The 17,475-nt window shown below is 41.9% G+C and overlaps 1 pseudogene; it reads left to right on the plus strand.

Annotated features, from left to right (window-relative positions):
* Positions 1-17,475, plus strand: part of LOC149234240 (glyceraldehyde-3-phosphate dehydrogenase A, chloroplastic-like) — a 257,930-nt pseudogene that overhangs the window by 55,578 nt on the left and 184,877 nt on the right.

The raw sequence follows: 17,475 nt of genomic DNA on the forward strand, positions 1-17,475 counted from the left end.
TATATCTGATCGAGATTCCTGATTTGTTGGGAAATTTTGGTTGAGTCTGTGGGAATTAATGGACGCCAGACTAAAGAAGAGCACAACTTTTCATCTGCAAATAGATGGCCAAACAGAAGTGGTCAACAGGACAGTGATCTAGTTGCTTAGAGGCTATTGCAACAAGCATCCTAAGCTTTGGGATGAAGATTTGTGTTATGTGTGGCATGCTTACAACCGAGCTAAACATTCTTCTACACAAAGATCTCCTTTTGAGATTTGTTTTGGTTTCACACCAAGGTCTCCCTTGGATTTTGTCTTTGGTAAAGAAATAGTAGTTGATGGACACAGTGATGTGGACAAGGCAACCAAGTTCATTAAACAAATCCAAGAGATTCACCAGGTAGTACAGGACCAGCTGGAAAAGAGCCAAGCCAAGTATAAGGCAAGGCATAATAAGCATCGAATTGAGCATAGTTTCCAAGTTGGTGATCAAGTCTGGTTGTATATCAGCAAAGACAGAATGCATGGTGAAGGTAAGAAGCTAAAACCAATAAGGTATGGACCTTTCAAGATACTTGAGGAAATTGGTGAGAATGCCTTTCGCCTTGATTTACCAGCTTACATGCACATCTACTCAGTTGTTAATGCAGGCAACTTGAGACTATTTGAACCTTCGTTAATTGAAAATCTCGAAGAGTCGAGTCAATTGTCTTCTGTTGATGATTTATTACCTGAATATCTCAATGAGTTGTAGGAAGATACAGTCCTGGATAGGAAGGTGAGAACTACTCATAGAGGGGATGTTGAGTACCTGAGGATTGGACTCAAAGGTTCAAAACCAAGTAGTGCCCGATGGGTAGAAATTGAGCAGGCGAGGAAACAATATCCTCATTTGATTGGTGCTTAAAAACCAATTTTTGGTGGTCCAAAAGCTTTTTCAGTGGGAAGGCCATGATCTGAATTGGATCCTAGAACACTCTCTAAGTTTTCATGACTGTTTCAAATTATGCCAAAATAGTCAAGTCTTAAAAAGATCGAGTTATCAGAAGGAATCCTCGTGACAATTGTACTTGTGGCCAGAGCGGAGCAACGAGGACCCTCGGTCGAGTGTGTAAATTGTTGGCCCTATTAGTTTCAGTCTTTACAGCCTTCCTCCAGTGATCAAACATGCTCTTACAAAGTGATTTTAAGGTGTCAAGGTCAAATTTTGTCATTTCAGTGAGTCTTCAAGCAAAATTTGGTCACTAGGCATTAGGTCTAGGGTTTGATTTTACTCCTGTCAAATTTGTCCAAATGTCGGTCCATGTCACCATTCAGCTGAGTGTACCATCATTCAGAGGGTTGTCATCATCATGTCAGGGTCTAATGGGTCATTTTACACCTTGTTGATGCTTCAATCGTGCCTAGGTAAGGTTCATTTCCCTCTCCTAGGGTCTTGAAGGAAATTTCTCTTGAATGGTCAAATCATTGGAAAAACTTGTATCCTGATATTCATACACCTTCCCCTATCCTTAATATACCCTATTAAACACTTCCCATCACTGAGATCCCTCGAATTCCTCATTTTTCCACAAACCCTAGTTTCTTGCTACAACTTGGCAATTTTCTAGGCTAGGCCTGTGTTTTGCCCTTTTGGACCCCTTCCCCTCACTCAATTTCTAATATTCCACTTCCCCTACTTCCTAACATCCCTCCCTACTTCCCAAAATTTTCTCAAGAATTTAGAAGCCCCTTATCCCCTTCATTTCGCTTCATTTCGACAAATCCCGTGTTCCACACATCCGAGTAGGGTTTACTCCAATGATGTTTCTGATCAATAAAAAATGAAGTTTGGAAAAGTAAAAGAGGTTTCTATCTAGAACAAGCCAAGGAAGAAAAACCTCCTTCATGTTTTACACAGGTGTCATGGTTTAGGATAAATGTCAAAAATACAGTTGCCTCGGGAGAATTGATGCACCTCTAAAGTGACCTTGGGAAAATCAAGTTTTCTCCTAGCTTGGTTGGCAAAATTACTTTCTTGATGAGTCAACAGATAGCTAGACACAAAGAGATTTCCCATGAGCTATCATGAGCTCAATTTGGAGTTTAGGAAGACCTTCAAAAGTTGACTGTAACAGCACTCTGCCTTTAGGCAACCTCATTTGGCACATTTTGACCCGTCTTGGGAGATTTGATTTTTGATAGGGAAAATGAACTCCAAATTGAAAAATTCTAGTTGAGTTGGAAAGAAGACTCAAAGAACTTTCCAATGAGCTATCCTATGCCCAATTTAGACACCAGTAAGGCCTCCAAAAGGCTCCTGAAAAAAGGCGCTACGCATAGGGAAGGCACGGTGCATTGGGCAACAATATCCAGTGTAAATTTACACTGGCGCGACGCATAGGGAAGGCGTAGCGCATTGGGCTAAAAAGCTTGAAATTCACTCAAAAAACTCTCCCAAATTTCAAACTTTTCTAAATCTTCTTGTGTTCAAGTAAGTTAACATTTCTCCCATGACCAATGAATGAGTTACCTTGGTGTTTATGGTGTTCTAGTGAGAAAATTTTCAAACCATACCTCCTTGCAATTTTAACTCAAAAACAATTGCTTAGGGTTTGCAGTTTGAGATTTTGTTGTCAGGTCCACTTCATCACTCCCTCCCTGATTTATTTTCCAATTTCATAAACCCGTTCCCTAACCCCATATCCCTAATTCTCATTAACCCTATATCCCTAATTCTCATTATCCCAAACCCTAGCTACATGTTCCTAAATCCTAATTGTTATCCCAAAATCTAAAAACTATCCCTAAAACAATTCTATTCCCCAAATTCTAATTAGAAACATTCCTAAAACCCCTCTTACCCTCTCCCTCCACAGTCCCACCTATCACTGTTCCCCTTGGTGGCAAAGGTTAAGGCACACCATAAAATCACCTATTTTGCATCAAGACAGTTCAAGGTAGCTCCAAGACATTTCATCCACTAGTAGAGATAGCACCTGATCCATCATATGATCATGAGGAGGAGACCCACAGTGATTCACCAACAGAAGTACATGCACCCAGGAGGCCTCATAGAGGTGGCAAAAACATAAAGAAAAACCGCCAAGCTGCCCAAAGAAGGAGGGTGGAGTTCACTTCGCTTGAGCAAGAAATCAACGCTGATCGAGAGTCTTGGCTCGAGAGAGTCAACATCCACTTAGAGGGACTACTAGAAAAGGCTGATAGAGACAAAACATTGTTGAGACACATGACTTTCCATTGCATGGCATGGAACAAGGTCTGCAAGGCACGAATTAGGAATTTGAAGGCAAAACTAAAGAAGGCAATAAGGAAGCAAAAGAGGCAAAGGGAGCTTTATCATCTTTAGATATTGGCTGAAGCATCTTTAGCCCAGCATGACACTTAATGAAGAAGCTCCAGCCCAAATTTCAAGAAATTTGGGGCATTTTTGGCATTTTGACAAATTTTGGCACAAAAAACAGGGTTTTTATCCCTATGCGCCGCGCCACGTGGCGCGCGCTTTTGTTAGGGAGCTCCAAATCCAAAAAACTTTGAATTTCTAGAATTTGCATCATAAATTATGGTTGTTGGTGCATGGCCAAGAAATTTGGGCAAGTTTTGAGTTCTCAAGAGGCAAAAAACACTCAAAAAATGACGTCACTGCCCCTATTTTGACACACAGGAAGCAGTCTTGGGAGATTGCAGTTTTGGAGGGGCAAATGACATCCAAATTGAAAAATTCCACTTGGGTTGGAAAGTAGACAGGCAGGGATTTCCAATAAGCACACTTGGGCTCAATTTGGACTTCAGAAAGTGCCTCAAACTCAGCCTCAAAGTGGCGTGACACATAGAGGATTTAGCGCAACGCATATAGGATTTTTGCTCAATTTTTCACCTTCTAGCTCAGAAATTCAGCCAGTTTGACTAGTTTTTCTTTTTGATGTAATTTTTTATCTATCTTGATGTAATTGGGTAAAAATGATGTAATTTTGGCACTTATTTACTTGTTCTAGAGGATTCATTCACTAAAAAGTGAAAATTTAATGAATGAATCAGTTCCCTACCTTATAGAGGCAAGTTGTTTTGATTGCCTAGATTTTAGTGCTTTGTTTAGAATTGGTTGAAATAGATCCTAGAATGATGAGCTCGACCCCTAGAGGCAAGGGAATGGGTTGGGCTAGTCTATATCATGTAATTCCTAAGTTATTTTTAGGGTTGGACACTAGGGATTGCTTTGGCATATCATTGTACATTCTCTCTCTGCATTTTTGGCTAAGGAAAGACCAGGGTTTTGCAGCACTATTTGGGATCCATGTGGCTTTATGTTTTGATGGTGTTCTTCTCTAAGTAATTGTAAGTTCATTAGTGTTATGTGTATCATTTTCCTGTTTCTTCTTCTGAATTTGAACAAATGAGTGATTAAGGTAGAATCCATTAACTGCTATGCTCTACCTTTGAATTTGTTTAAATTTCCATGTTTTCATCTGTTTAAGGAGAATTCTTGAGACTCTCTTGCTCTCCGTAGCTCCTCACCAGTCTTATCTATCCATTCACTTACTTTAAAGCATCAAAACAATTGCCTTCCTTGCCCCAAATCAGAACTCTGCAGAAACTGTGCCTGATCCTTGAGCCCAATTTGCCTTTCCCTGTTTCCAGCACAAAACCCTTAAAAACTCAAATCAAACCCTTGTACTTCATACCTATCCTAAAATTAGCTTTTATTTCAGTCATCTCGATCCCCATCGCTTGTCTTTTGCCGAGATCGACCCGGAGGGAGCCCTCTCCTGTCCTCGTAGGGCTAGCTACGAGGCTGAGCGTGGTTTGATGTGGACCTAGAACCTTGCCTTTTCGGCCTGAGGCAAATCTAGGCTCTAACAGGCCCATGGTGACGCGTACTAGCGCAAATTGGCAAAACCGGAGGCCAATTTGAGAAATGGGGGTAGATTCTGATGTGTGATTAGCGCTAAAGTGCTAATCGGATATCGTAGGGCATCCCCCTCAGTGAAGGAAAGCCCTGAAGCGCCCGGACCTGGAATGATCGTGAAATATGGAAAAGTAATGCATTCGGTTCCGTAGCATGGGATTTCACGAAACCAACAAGATATCGGAAGGCCTTGAGGCGGTAAGTGGTTTAGGCTGAGTCCCGCTCGATGCCACACATCGAGTGACACGCATCTGGCGGATGAGAGAGAAAATCGCCCGCATCGGATGGGTAAATGACACGCAACTTGCCCGCCTGATATGAACGATGACTGTAGGATCTGGAGGGCCCACATCAACAGCGGAGGCACATCCCGATAAATTATCAGATTTGGTGAGGTTATAAAGCAATATTACAAGGGATTTGAAGTCCGACGTGGACGATGAGGTGGAAAAATATTCGTGTTCATGGGCGATCTTAAGGCAAATAGAAATAACAGCCATTCAAATATGATTCAAGAAACCTGACATGCTCAGTTCGTTAGGAAACAGGTGGCCACCTCCCTGTGAGGCATTACACAGTGATGATGATGCCAAATAGGGGAATTCCAATGGATGAGAGGTAGGAGAACCAAAACATCGAGAGGTGGAAACGAACAATCAGAAAGAAGAATGGCTTTAAAGCCATGAACTGATAGAGACAGATAGTAAGGAGAGTTAGTGAAGGCAGAAAGCCAAGAGTAGAGAACAGAAGAAGTCGAGTTGACCTGAGGGCAGCATCGAGCTGGCTCGAGCCAGAGAGGGTCATAGAGTTTGTGAACTCCAGAGAAGACTTGAGAGATTCAAGTGAACTCCCCTGTGTATAGCCTGTCATGTATGAGTCTCAGATAGGGCTCATACCCGTGTGACCAATAGAGGTTGAGTTCAGTAAGGAGAGTCTGTGTACTCCAGAGACTTGGGGGATCTGTTACATGGAAAACTAGTGTCATTTCGATCTGCTAGTCCCACTAAGACGGGTAGCTATCTTAGAAACAAACAATCAAAGCAAATTGTGATTTCCTTTATGTATGATAGATAAGAGAGAAGCAAAGGGGACCAACCTGGATCTTCCGCTTGGCTCTTTGCTTGTTTCCTCTAACCCTTGATAGAGCTTGCCACTCCTCTCCTACTTGTCCTGCTTTAGAGAATACTTGTAGAGGCAAAGCAAAAAAACACCATCAAAGCATCTCTCTCTATAATATCATAAATAATGCAGAATCAAAAATACATTGACCATACAATTGCATTCACAAATAACAAGATTCACAAATACACGATTATACGGAGGAAAACTCAAATAACTTTATTAATAATAGAAGAGAGGATTACAACCCAGCTATCTAATCCAGCATCATCCTCCTAGCATCAAAGCCCTCTTCACCTCATGAAAAGCAAGATCACCCAACAATACAATGTCTCTTCTCAAAGAGAAACCAACAACACTTTTACAAATTACAAAATTCTAGCTTCTAGATCTCTTAGATGAGGGATCCATTTATAAATATTTGCAGAGGTGTGAGTCAGCTTTGGGTTTTTGATTAGTGTCATTCCACTAATAGTTCTTGGTTCCACTTGGAGATTTCATTGCTCTCTTACTCATCCCTAAGCGAATTCTGAGAGGCAAGGGTCATAGAGGAACTTTCTAGAAGATTCCATGAGCATCTGCTTAGCAAATTACTTCAGAAATTTTTCCATTCTCACTCATCGCACCCCACAGAAGGCCTTTTCAGTATGTATCGCACCTGGCTAGTGTAGGAGTTAGTATGCATTGCACCTTGACCAAGGAGTAGTCAGTATGGTCCAGTTTTGGCCAGTTATGAGTGGTGTTTTAGGGGGAACTTCTCGGAAATGATGTAATCAGTTGACCATGATCTTTTAGGGTATGAAACAACACTTTTAGGGGCTAAAGAGCCCTTGGTTTATCGACATATGTGATTGGGGTTGTAGTGCCCAAATATGTCTATAAAAATTGCCCCCTAAAGCATGAGGTCGTAAATATTCTGATGTCAGGTGAAATGCTTTATCATGAGGATCCGAGGTATTCGAACTGGAAGGTGACCTGTATAAGATACAATACAATACATCATCATCATATTATTTTCATGATCTAGCTAAGGCGGGCATTCTCATGCTCAGCTTTATAAATTCATTTTCATGTACATGGAACAGATAACCGTCTGCAGTTGCAGATTGGTGATTCTTTATATGTAGAGTCATCATCCTTTAGCTTGGATGATCATCAGTGCAGCTTCTGTGTAGATTTGATGTCTTTATATTCCTAAATATATTGCAGCCCAGATGGATGAAACTAGATCCAAGGTCTTCAAACTCATTCAATCTTCGCCCGATGCACAAGTCGATCCATGTGAAAAGATGTTCTGAAGTCGAACATGGAAAGATATTGCTTGATTACCAGCCAATGATGTAAATTATTAACATGCGTGAGAGGAATCACCGATAATGATAATGACCCTCAAGGTACTACAGTACAATTCACGTGGTGCCAATATATGATCTGATGTCGAAAACCACGCAAAATCTTTCGATCAAAGGCCATTAATGTAAATCTATCGCTGGAAGTGAGAAAGTTGCCATTGAGGCATGCAAGCTTCAAAGTACTAAAAGAGTTGTTCCTAAGTCAACTTCTTGGATAATGAGTTGATGTTGACAAGAAGTGACCCATCGTAGGAGGGCCTTAATGTATCCCACATCTATGACATGAAATGAAGCAAATGATTTTCTGGGGGTGAAAACGATATGATGATACAAGGTTCAGGAATGGTGGTCATGAAAAATGGAGGGTGAAGGTATTGCAGTGGATGAGGCGTTAGCTGGGATGGTGAATTCTCTGAATGACTTCTCTTGAACATGTCGGCGACACTGAGATGGATTGGTAGCGTTAACCCCAAAAGATGGATGGCGTGGAGGACCAATGGTGATATGATCAGTGAACGGAATGACCCATCCTGACTCAATCATGGTGATGGAGTGAAAGTGTCATGTTCATGAGCGACTTGCTACCGATGAAGTTTTCAAGTTTTCTTCACTTTTTCCTGAGTCATTGCTGATCAGTACCTCTTTATTTTTGTCAAGCTTGAGGAGGATAACATATGTTTGTTCTATAATTTGCCATTTGGGAAAACCTGTTGCTATGTTTTGGTGAGACTAGCGACAGTGAAACTTGCTCTTCTCCGAATGGACAAGTTTGTCGCTATTGTTTTAATGAGTTTAACGACAAGGATAACTCAGTCCTTTTCATATTTAGAGAGTTTGAAAAGGAACGAAAAGGAAACTCCAATAGTCCTTTTCTGTAGTGTAATCCCTTAAGTCCAAAAATGTATAAAATAATACGAAAGGGATGACTTTTCGGTCGCTTTAGCGAGCCAAAAAAGACAAGTGCTCGATCTTTTCGTGGAATGATCCCTCAGGTGAAAAAAGATTAAAATGTAGAGGAGGGATGGCACTTCCACTTACTTTAACGAGCTGGAAAGGCCAGTAGCTCGGTAATATTTTCATTTTTAACGAGTCTAAAAAGAGCTTAAAAGAGACTCATTTTTTTAAGAATGAGTGATGTTTTCGAGTAGCAACTAGTTCTAGGTAAGTTTGGAACTTCTCGAAACATGGTAGTGTGAAGACGATGGCTAATAGGATCACTCATCGCAGCTGTTCCTCAAAAGGGTAAACAATCAAGTGGAAGCATATGATCGGCCAAAAGAATGGAGGTGACACAACCAAGGTTTGAAAGGATGATAGCATGGTAATCACAGAGGTCATTTACTGAAGGTGGGTTTATTTTTTTAATGAGCTTGAGCCTTGCACTAACATATGCTCAGTGGCGGGTTTATTTTTTAACGAGCTTGAACTGTCACACGGAATCTGTCAAGGGTGCGGACACGACTGACCTTCCTAGAAGTCTAAGACGTTCTAATGACAAACAAGACAAAATGGAGTGATCTTTCTCTAAATACACCTTTTACAATATGAAAACTACAAGTGTTTAGGCTTACCTTATTCCAAAACGCTGTTGTTGAAGTCCGTTCTTGACGATCCGGATGAGCTCCTCCTTCAAGTCAATTCCTGCAACCACAAACAATCAAACAATTACCAAGCACTTGCATTTCATATAATAAAACATATATTCAACATGCAGACCAAGGAACACATGAAATAACTCATTAACACAAGCTATTGAGAAAAATAAACCAGTTTGTATTAATAACGAAACAAAGAAACTCTTACAACCTGGCCTTGGTGTTGTGCAAGTTCCTCCCAGGGTCCATCAAGGGTTTTCCTCTACTTTGACAAAGCTCACCCTCTCCCAAGTAGAATCAAGTGAAGACAATCTCTCCTCACAAAGGCTCTAATGGAAGACCTAAATCCTGCAGCATTTACCCAAAGAAAATGTATAGCTCCAACCTCCTCTCCTTTTGGCTCAATGCCTTTATTTATAGTGCTGTAAAGAGGTTATTCAGGTCCACTATCAATGGGATCATCCCCCTCTATGGGTGGGATAGCTCCCTTATTGATGGGATAAGTTCCCCCTTAATAGAGATACATGAACCAACTGGAGGCGCATCCATTTCATCAAACCGACCTCTAGAATGTTCTAGAAGTAACCACAAGTAACTTTTTCAAGATAAAACTCGCGCATTTTGCCTTTTACAGAGGGACGCACCTGTCCCTTAACATACAGAGCGTCCATGGACGCAGATTTTGTGAACATGGTCAGCGTCCCCGCAGGTAAGGCTAGAGAGAACCTGCGACCCCAGAGATAAACATAGTTTTTACAAGACTTTCTCTCTTCTTTGAGTTTGAGATGGATAACAGAGGCATAAGACTTGCCTAAGAGGGTAGCATGACTGTTGATTTGAGCCATACTAACTGTAAGTAGTCAAGGTGACATTTTTTAGTGTAACAGATTGCCCCCTAAAGTGCGAAGCCTGGAATAGAATAGGGTTTTGTAATTCTAGGAAGGGTGAAGCGCTTTATCATTTCAAGGATTGCCTTGTGGATGGCCTGGTTGGAACCTGCAATTTTCAACACAAAATACATGGATAAGATTATATCATCACTGAGGTAGGCATTCCCATACTCAGATTCAAAACTTTAACTAATGGACTAACTATTCTGATACAGGAATGATCTTGCAGTACATCATTTTTATAGACTTTTGTAGACACAGTATGGACGCAGCCATCTGTTTATGATAAGTCTACATAGACAATGAATACAAAACTCCTCGCAGCCTGGATGGTAGAAACTAGATCCAGGGTCTTCACTTCTACTTCCCGAATTGGTACGATTCTAGCCATGTGATTAAATGATTCGATGTCGAACATGGTAGAAACCACTTGATTACCAGTCAATGATGTAAACTGTTAACAAGCGTGAGAGAAACCACCAGTAATGTCAATGGTCCTCAAAGTACCAAGCACAACCCGTGAAATGTGAATAGATGTTTTGATGTCGAACACTTCACGGAATCCTCTGATCGAAAGTCAATGATGTAAACTGACGTCAAAGGCGAGAAACCTGCCATTGATGCATGCAGACTTCAAGGTACTGTCGATTCCTAAGTCATCTTTCTAGATAATGTGTCGATGTCGATAGAAAGCGACCCGTTGCAGGCAAGCCCGCAACACGAAATCATTGTTCAAGTTGAAGAAATGTTGCTGTAAGGACTGACTCAGGGATGGTCAAATGGATGACAAGTATTTTGCAGATGAAAGTTTTGCTTGCAGACCTCTTGAACACATAACGACACAACAGATGGTTTGGTGACGAATAACTCAAAGTTGATCCCTGAACCCGGTTAAAGATTTTCAAAGTGATTTGGTCAACTGTGAGGTAAAAGATTTCCCAACCCAGGTGAATGAAAAAGTGTCGTGTTCAAGAGTGGTAATAAAGTTTCTTTGAGACAAAAGGTGACAAATAGGTTCATTCTTCTCTCTTTTCCCCCACCATTTCTGGCAAGTACCTCTTTATTTTTAACAAGCTTGAGGAGGATAACATATGCTTGATTATAAGCTCATCCTTCGGACGAGTCCAACCTAGTTTAAATTCGAACCCTAGGAAGGAGTGGTTCGTTCCTGTTTGTAATTGAACAGGTCCTTTACTGTAAAAGTTTAACGAGCCCAGTATAGGAGAAACTCGGCGTTTTTCATTTTTAGAGAGTCTGAAAAACTTAAGGAAACTCCACGTTGAACTTTTTCGTAAGTTTGTGTCCCTCAAGCCCGAAAAAGTATAAAATAATACCTGGGGGAACCGCTTGATCTTGCGACCAAGGAGTACTTTCATAATAGTGTCGTTGACCTGAAAAGTAAAAAGCGATCAAGGACACGTCGTTTTATTTCCTTATCGAGTTTGAAACGACAAAAACCCGGCAATCTTTTCCTGATTTTGCGGTCAGAAAAGAGCTAAAAGGGGACCGTCTTTTAATTCCGTTTTAACGAGTGAAAAAGAAACACTCGGCGATCTTTTCATGTTTTAGGAGTCAGAAAAGGGCTTAAAAGATGACTCTGAAATTTTGTTTGTGAAAAATTACAATTTCCCTCGAAATCCCTTCGTCCTGCACAAAAGCGACACATTACTCATACCTGTTTAAAATAGGCAAAAATACATTCGAAAACATCTTTTCATGGTAAAAAATGAACTAATTCATCCAAAAAACCTATAAAAAGACCTTTTACCATGTCATTTTTACCGTTTCACTGTTGAGGTTGAAAAAGGAGCTTTTGACAAGAAACTTCCCGTGGTTGCTGCGGAAAATCTGACCGTCGGAATCGAACGCCGCTTCACCGAGGTATTTTACACATCCCACTCTTCATTTTTATCCGTTTAGTTTTTTGTTTTTGGTCTCTGTTTCATTTTTTGGGGGGGTTTTGGGTTCAAAATGCGCCCCTCGGCGGACGCAGGTGCCCTTCGGGTGACCTGCGTCCCCCGACTTTTTCTCACACGGGAAAAAGGTCGGGGGACGCAGTCCGCCTTCAGGCGAGCTGCGTCCGGACGCCCTGTGCTACAAAGCCGGGGTGCGTCTTCCGCAAAGGGCGCATTTCAAAACCCCAACTCTCTCAAAAAACCACCAAATTTGCTCAAATTAATTTCTAATTGACTCTTTTGATGTGCAGGACCTAAAACATGTTAGACTGGAGAGAGAGAGAGCACGTAGAGGACGATGAAGCTGCGATTAACCACCAACCCTCTCTGGATGCCTTAAGAACATGTGGATTGTACAAATATTGGACCATACCGGGCATGAGGGGCCAGGTAAGATTTTTGGAATGGCTGGTTGAGCGATGGAACGTTCAAGATCAATGTTTTTACATTGGAGGGCACCAGCTCGAGATAGAGCCCTCGGATGTATACTTTCTCACTGGCTTGCCAAACAGAGGTGAGCAACTCAACCTTGCGGGGACCAGGCCGGGTGGCCAATCCCTTGATGATCTCCGCGAGGAGTGGTGCAGACCAGGGACTCGCCATAAAAAAGGCGTGGAGATAAAGCACATCGCTCTGGCGGAACTTAGAGTTATTGCATTTACGGTCACCAGGATTTGTGGCGCGGCCGCCTTGCACATTGCCTCCGGATCCCAAATGCGGATGGCAGTTGACTGTTACCAAGGCACCATCTTCAACTGGTGCGAAGCTGTGTCGGCTCATATGAAGAGCCAACTAACCAAGGCAAAGAACGGACGACTAAAAACTTTTGGATATGGGCCTATAGTCGTGAGCTTTGCCTTGGAGAGAGTTCCTATGCTGATCCCTCAGCAACTCACTGTTGATGACTTGGGTCCTCGGGAGCCAAAGCTTGTTCGATGGGTTGCGGTGATGGCCCGGCATCCTGACGAGGGTGCTGCAGTGGTTCGATTCTCAGATAGTTACTTCGACTGGCTAGAGGGCCAGCTTTTTGTGATACAAGACTTTCCATATGCCGGAATGGATTTCAGAGGTGATCCGGACATGGTTCTTCCACAGGGAGAACAATGGGATGACAGAGGTACTTTCATTTTCACAAGTTTTCTAATTATGTATTTTTTATTTTTCATATATATCGTCTCAAAGTAACAGTAAAATTTTAAAAATGCAGATGTTGGACCACAGCGTCCAGCCAATCTCCGGCCTTACGACAGACGACATCCAGCTGCACCGGTACCGGCCCCACAGGATGCGACAGCAGAAGTACTAGCTGATTTGGAGCATGATCTAGAGCGTCTCACGGCAGATATACCTGAGACTACTATGGACGATATTCCTATGAGGCTTCAGCGCTTCGTAGTCGCGGTCCCTGGACCGTTTAGGAGATTTTTGCGTAAGGTAGCCCGCGCAGTGGTGTCGTACAGAGAGCACCACCAGTGATTGACTAGTCACTTTTGTAGTCACATGTGACATTTTTGACTTTTTGTACTATCATTTTGCCGATCATAAGGTGTGTTAAACCTATGATCGAAGACGATGTATATATTTTTGGACACACTTCTATCTATATCTATATATCACTATTACCGGCTTATCTTGTTTAACATGTATGATGAAATGTCTTTAAATTTACTTGCATGATTATTATAAATGTCTGTCCAACACTCGAGAAGCAATTGCATCTGCTAATGTATTCAAAGACCTTGGAATATGTTGATATTCAATGTAATCAAATTCACGTTCCAAGAGACGCACTCTCAAAAACAACCTTAATAACACAGGATTTCTAATGGCATAAACTCTATTAAGCTGTAATACAACAAGTTCAGAATCTAACCTCACTATCAAACGTCGAATTCCAAATGAAATAGATTCGGATAATAATTCAACCACTGCACTGTATTCTGCAATGTTATTCGTTGTTTGACCGAGGCTTACCCCATGCATAGAAACTAACTCGTCAGAGGGTGAATAGATAACCCAAGCTGCGGAAGAGATATTCCGTGTACTACGACAAGCACCATCAGCAAATCCAATGTATGTTTGGAGAGGCGTCGACATCTACAATATCAAGAGTAAAACCAAGATAAGCCAGAATAATGACGAAAACCACACTTGCTAAGCTAAGCACACTGACTAAACTAACACACTTGCTAGCTAGAAAGAAAATCTAACCTATCTAAAAATTTCTCCATACCCATCATTTTAAGCATAATACCTCTTTAGGTAAAGTCCATTTCTGGGTTTACCCAAAGAGTCCCCATCAAAATCAACTAACTCATAAGCCCCTTTTGCTAGCTTTCGCTTTACAATGTAGGGCCCATGCCACATGGGAACGAATTTTCCAGCACCTAGCTTATCGTTCGCTTGATCATATAATAGTACTAGGTCTCCTTCCGAAAAACTTCGAGGGGTTACATTTTTATCGTACTGAGCTTTCATTCGTTTCGCGTGAGTCTCGATAGCTAAAGTAGCGTCACGTCGAGTCTCATCTAATTTAGCCAAGTATAACAACCGTTTCTCCTCTTCGGAAGTAGCTGGAAGTAATTCGACAGCCATTTGAAGTGATGGGATTTCGCACTCAATAGGTAACACAGCTTCTAAGCCATAAACTAGCTGAAAAGGGGTGAAACCTGTTGAATTTTTCACTGAAGTTCGATATGCCCATAGCGCCGAAAATAACATGTTATGCCAATTCGTTCGATGGATACCAATGATCCGTCGAATCATGACGACTAGAACTTTGTTGATTGACTCAACCAAACCGTTGGCTTGCGGATAATAAGGTGTAGAGCTATCGTGGCGCAAACCAAGCTGGCTTGTAAGCTCAGTCATCATGACATTTCGAAAATGGCTTCCATGGTCCGTAATGATTGCTTGTGGGACACCAAACCTAGTTATGATATGATTGAATACGAAAAGTGCAGCTGTCTTGCCGCTTGCGTCGAATGTAGGCATCGCCTCGGCCCACTTAGTAAAATAATCAACCGCAAGGATGATATACGCATGCCCCCCGGCCGAGTGAGGGTTACAAGTAATAAAGTCAATGCCCCATTTGGCGAATGGACCAGCGGCAATTATAGGGTGGAGAGGAGCAGGTGGAGCGCGCATCTTGCGATCAAACACTTGACAGTTGTGGCATTTTCTGACGGCAAGGATACAATCTTTAAACATAGACGGCCAGAAATAGCCAGCGCGCAACACCTTCTGAGCTGTGGCATACCCAGACATATGACCGCCACATGCTCCAGAGTGACAATCATTCAAAACTCTCTCAGCCTCATTGTGAGTTAAACAACGTCGAAAAACTAAGTCTGCCCCCAGGCGATAAAGTGTATCTCCAATAATTCTGTATTGCTGGGATTGAAACCGAATTTTTCGACGGTTTTCCTTGGAAGCTTCAGGCCGAAAGGTTTGGGTTTGGAGATAGATGATTATATCCCCATACCACGGATCTACAGTGCTAATAAGAAACAAAGATTCGTCCGCAATGGACTCCTCTGCCACAGTCTCTGTGTCAGCACTCGGGAAATCACACATCAATTCCGCGAAGACTAAAGATTTCTTAGACTTGGACTTCTCAAACTCCAAGTCGAACTCTTGCAGGATGACGATCCATTTAGAGTACTTGCCCCCTAGCAGTTGTTTTGTCAAGATATAAATCATAGGGTTGCAATCCGAAATAACAGTAGTTTTGCGGAGAAGAATGTAGTGACGAAAACGCTGGACAGCTTGAACGGCTGCCAGGGCCAATTTCTCCACATGTGAATATTTTAACTCAGTTGGATTTAAGGTTCTGCTAAGGTAATATATCACATGCTCTGCCTTGAATTCATCTTCTTGAACTAACACCATTCCAATGGTGGAATGCGAAGCTGCGAGGTATAAGAAGTAGTCCTGGTTGTAGTTGGGAGGATGCAATAACGGTGCATGGGTCAACGCGTGTTTCAATGCATCAAAAGATTGTTGAGCAATCTCGTCCCAAAAGAATTGTACGTTCTGTTTCAACAACCGTGTAAAACCTTTAGTGACCTCGGCGTAGTTTGGGATGAATCGGCGTAAAAAGTTCGCTTTCCCTTGCAAACTTTGGAGTTGGCGCAAACTCGAAGGAGGAGGCAATTTGATGATAGCCTCGACTTTCGAGGGATCGACGCGAATGCCGGCTTTTGAAACAACAAATCCCAGCAATCGACCTGTTTCTATACAGAAAACACACTTGTGGGGATTCAACCGAATTCGATAATGCCTACACCTCATAAAGATTGCTCGTAGGTGGACAAGGTGATCAGCTCGTTGTAAAGAATGAGCAGGCAAATCATCGAGATAGGGTTGCACAATGTGCTTGATGTCATGAAATGCATAAGACATCGCCCGTTGAAAAGTAGCGCCGGCATTCTTAAGTCCAAAAGGTAATTTGCAATAAGCAAATGTCCCCCATGGACAAATGAATGCCGTTTTTGGTTGATCGGCAGGTAGAATATTGATTTGATTATAGCCTGAGAAACCATCCATGAAGGAAAACATCTCACTTCCGGCACAATCATCAATAATTTGATCGATATAAGGCGTAGGATAGTTGTCTTTTGGACAAGCTCGATTGATATCCCTATAATCGATACAGATTCTTATTGTTCCTTGTTTTTTATTGACGGGAACAATATTCGATACCCAATCCGTTAACGGGATCGGATAAATGAAACCTGCTTTCAACAGCTTTTCGACTTCGGCTTTGATTGCAGCTGCTTTTCGAGGGTGAATCTGACGCAACCGTTGCCGAATGGGTTTAGCATCCGGGTAGGTTTTGATTTCATGAACAACAATGGCAGGATCGATTCCTGGCATTTCTTCGTAGGACCAGGCAAACACGTCGCGGAATTCTTGGAATAGGGCCTTGTAAGTTTGGATTTCTTCTTCAGTACATGCGGCACCTATATGAATGTTCTCCTCGATTCCGGGCTTCACTGAAATATCAATGGGAATAGTACGAGAAATATTCCCTAAATTCAGCTCTGAATCAGAATGTTTCGTTGGATCCTGAGCGTCTTTGACATATTCAGCGGTAAAGATAGATGAAAAATCATTTTCAAATGCATCATCCTTAGGTAAAAACGAAGATCTGTGATGGAGATCTTCCCATGGTAGATCATCTACACTTAGGATTTCGCGAAGTTGTTCGTCAGATGACACTTCTTCGGGAAACGTTATCCGTTCTAAGGGTGAGGTGAAAAGTGACTCTTCACTGACCACATTCATTTGGTCGGTTGAATGAAAGTCGGTAAAAGACATAAGAGCTTCATAAGCAATCTCATACGGACTCAACGGCATAACATCACCGAGTGAGTCTAGCTCAGAGTCAGAGGGAACATACCAAGGATCATCATAAATAATGTTTTCTGACGTGATCATATGAATTGTTGCAAACGAAGGGTCTGCATTGAGTGGAGGGAGAGGAAAAGTTCCCAGTAAACCGGAATCCTTAACTAAACCTACACCAATGTCCCTATAAGGGATTGTCGTTTTACCAACATGCTGGATAGTTTCTAAAGAGGTTGGGTCGGATGAAAAGTATGTCAGCTGATCAATAGTCACGATCTTACCGTTATGTGGAAACTTAATGACTCTGAAGACCGATGAAACGAC

The sequence above is a fragment of the Pinus tabuliformis genome, chromosome 8, assembly GCF_031772625.1.
Source record: "Pinus tabuliformis cultivar Carrire ecotype Pingquan chromosome 8, CPIR1, whole genome shotgun sequence".
NCBI lineage: Eukaryota > Viridiplantae > Streptophyta > Pinopsida > Pinales > Pinaceae > Pinus > Pinus tabuliformis.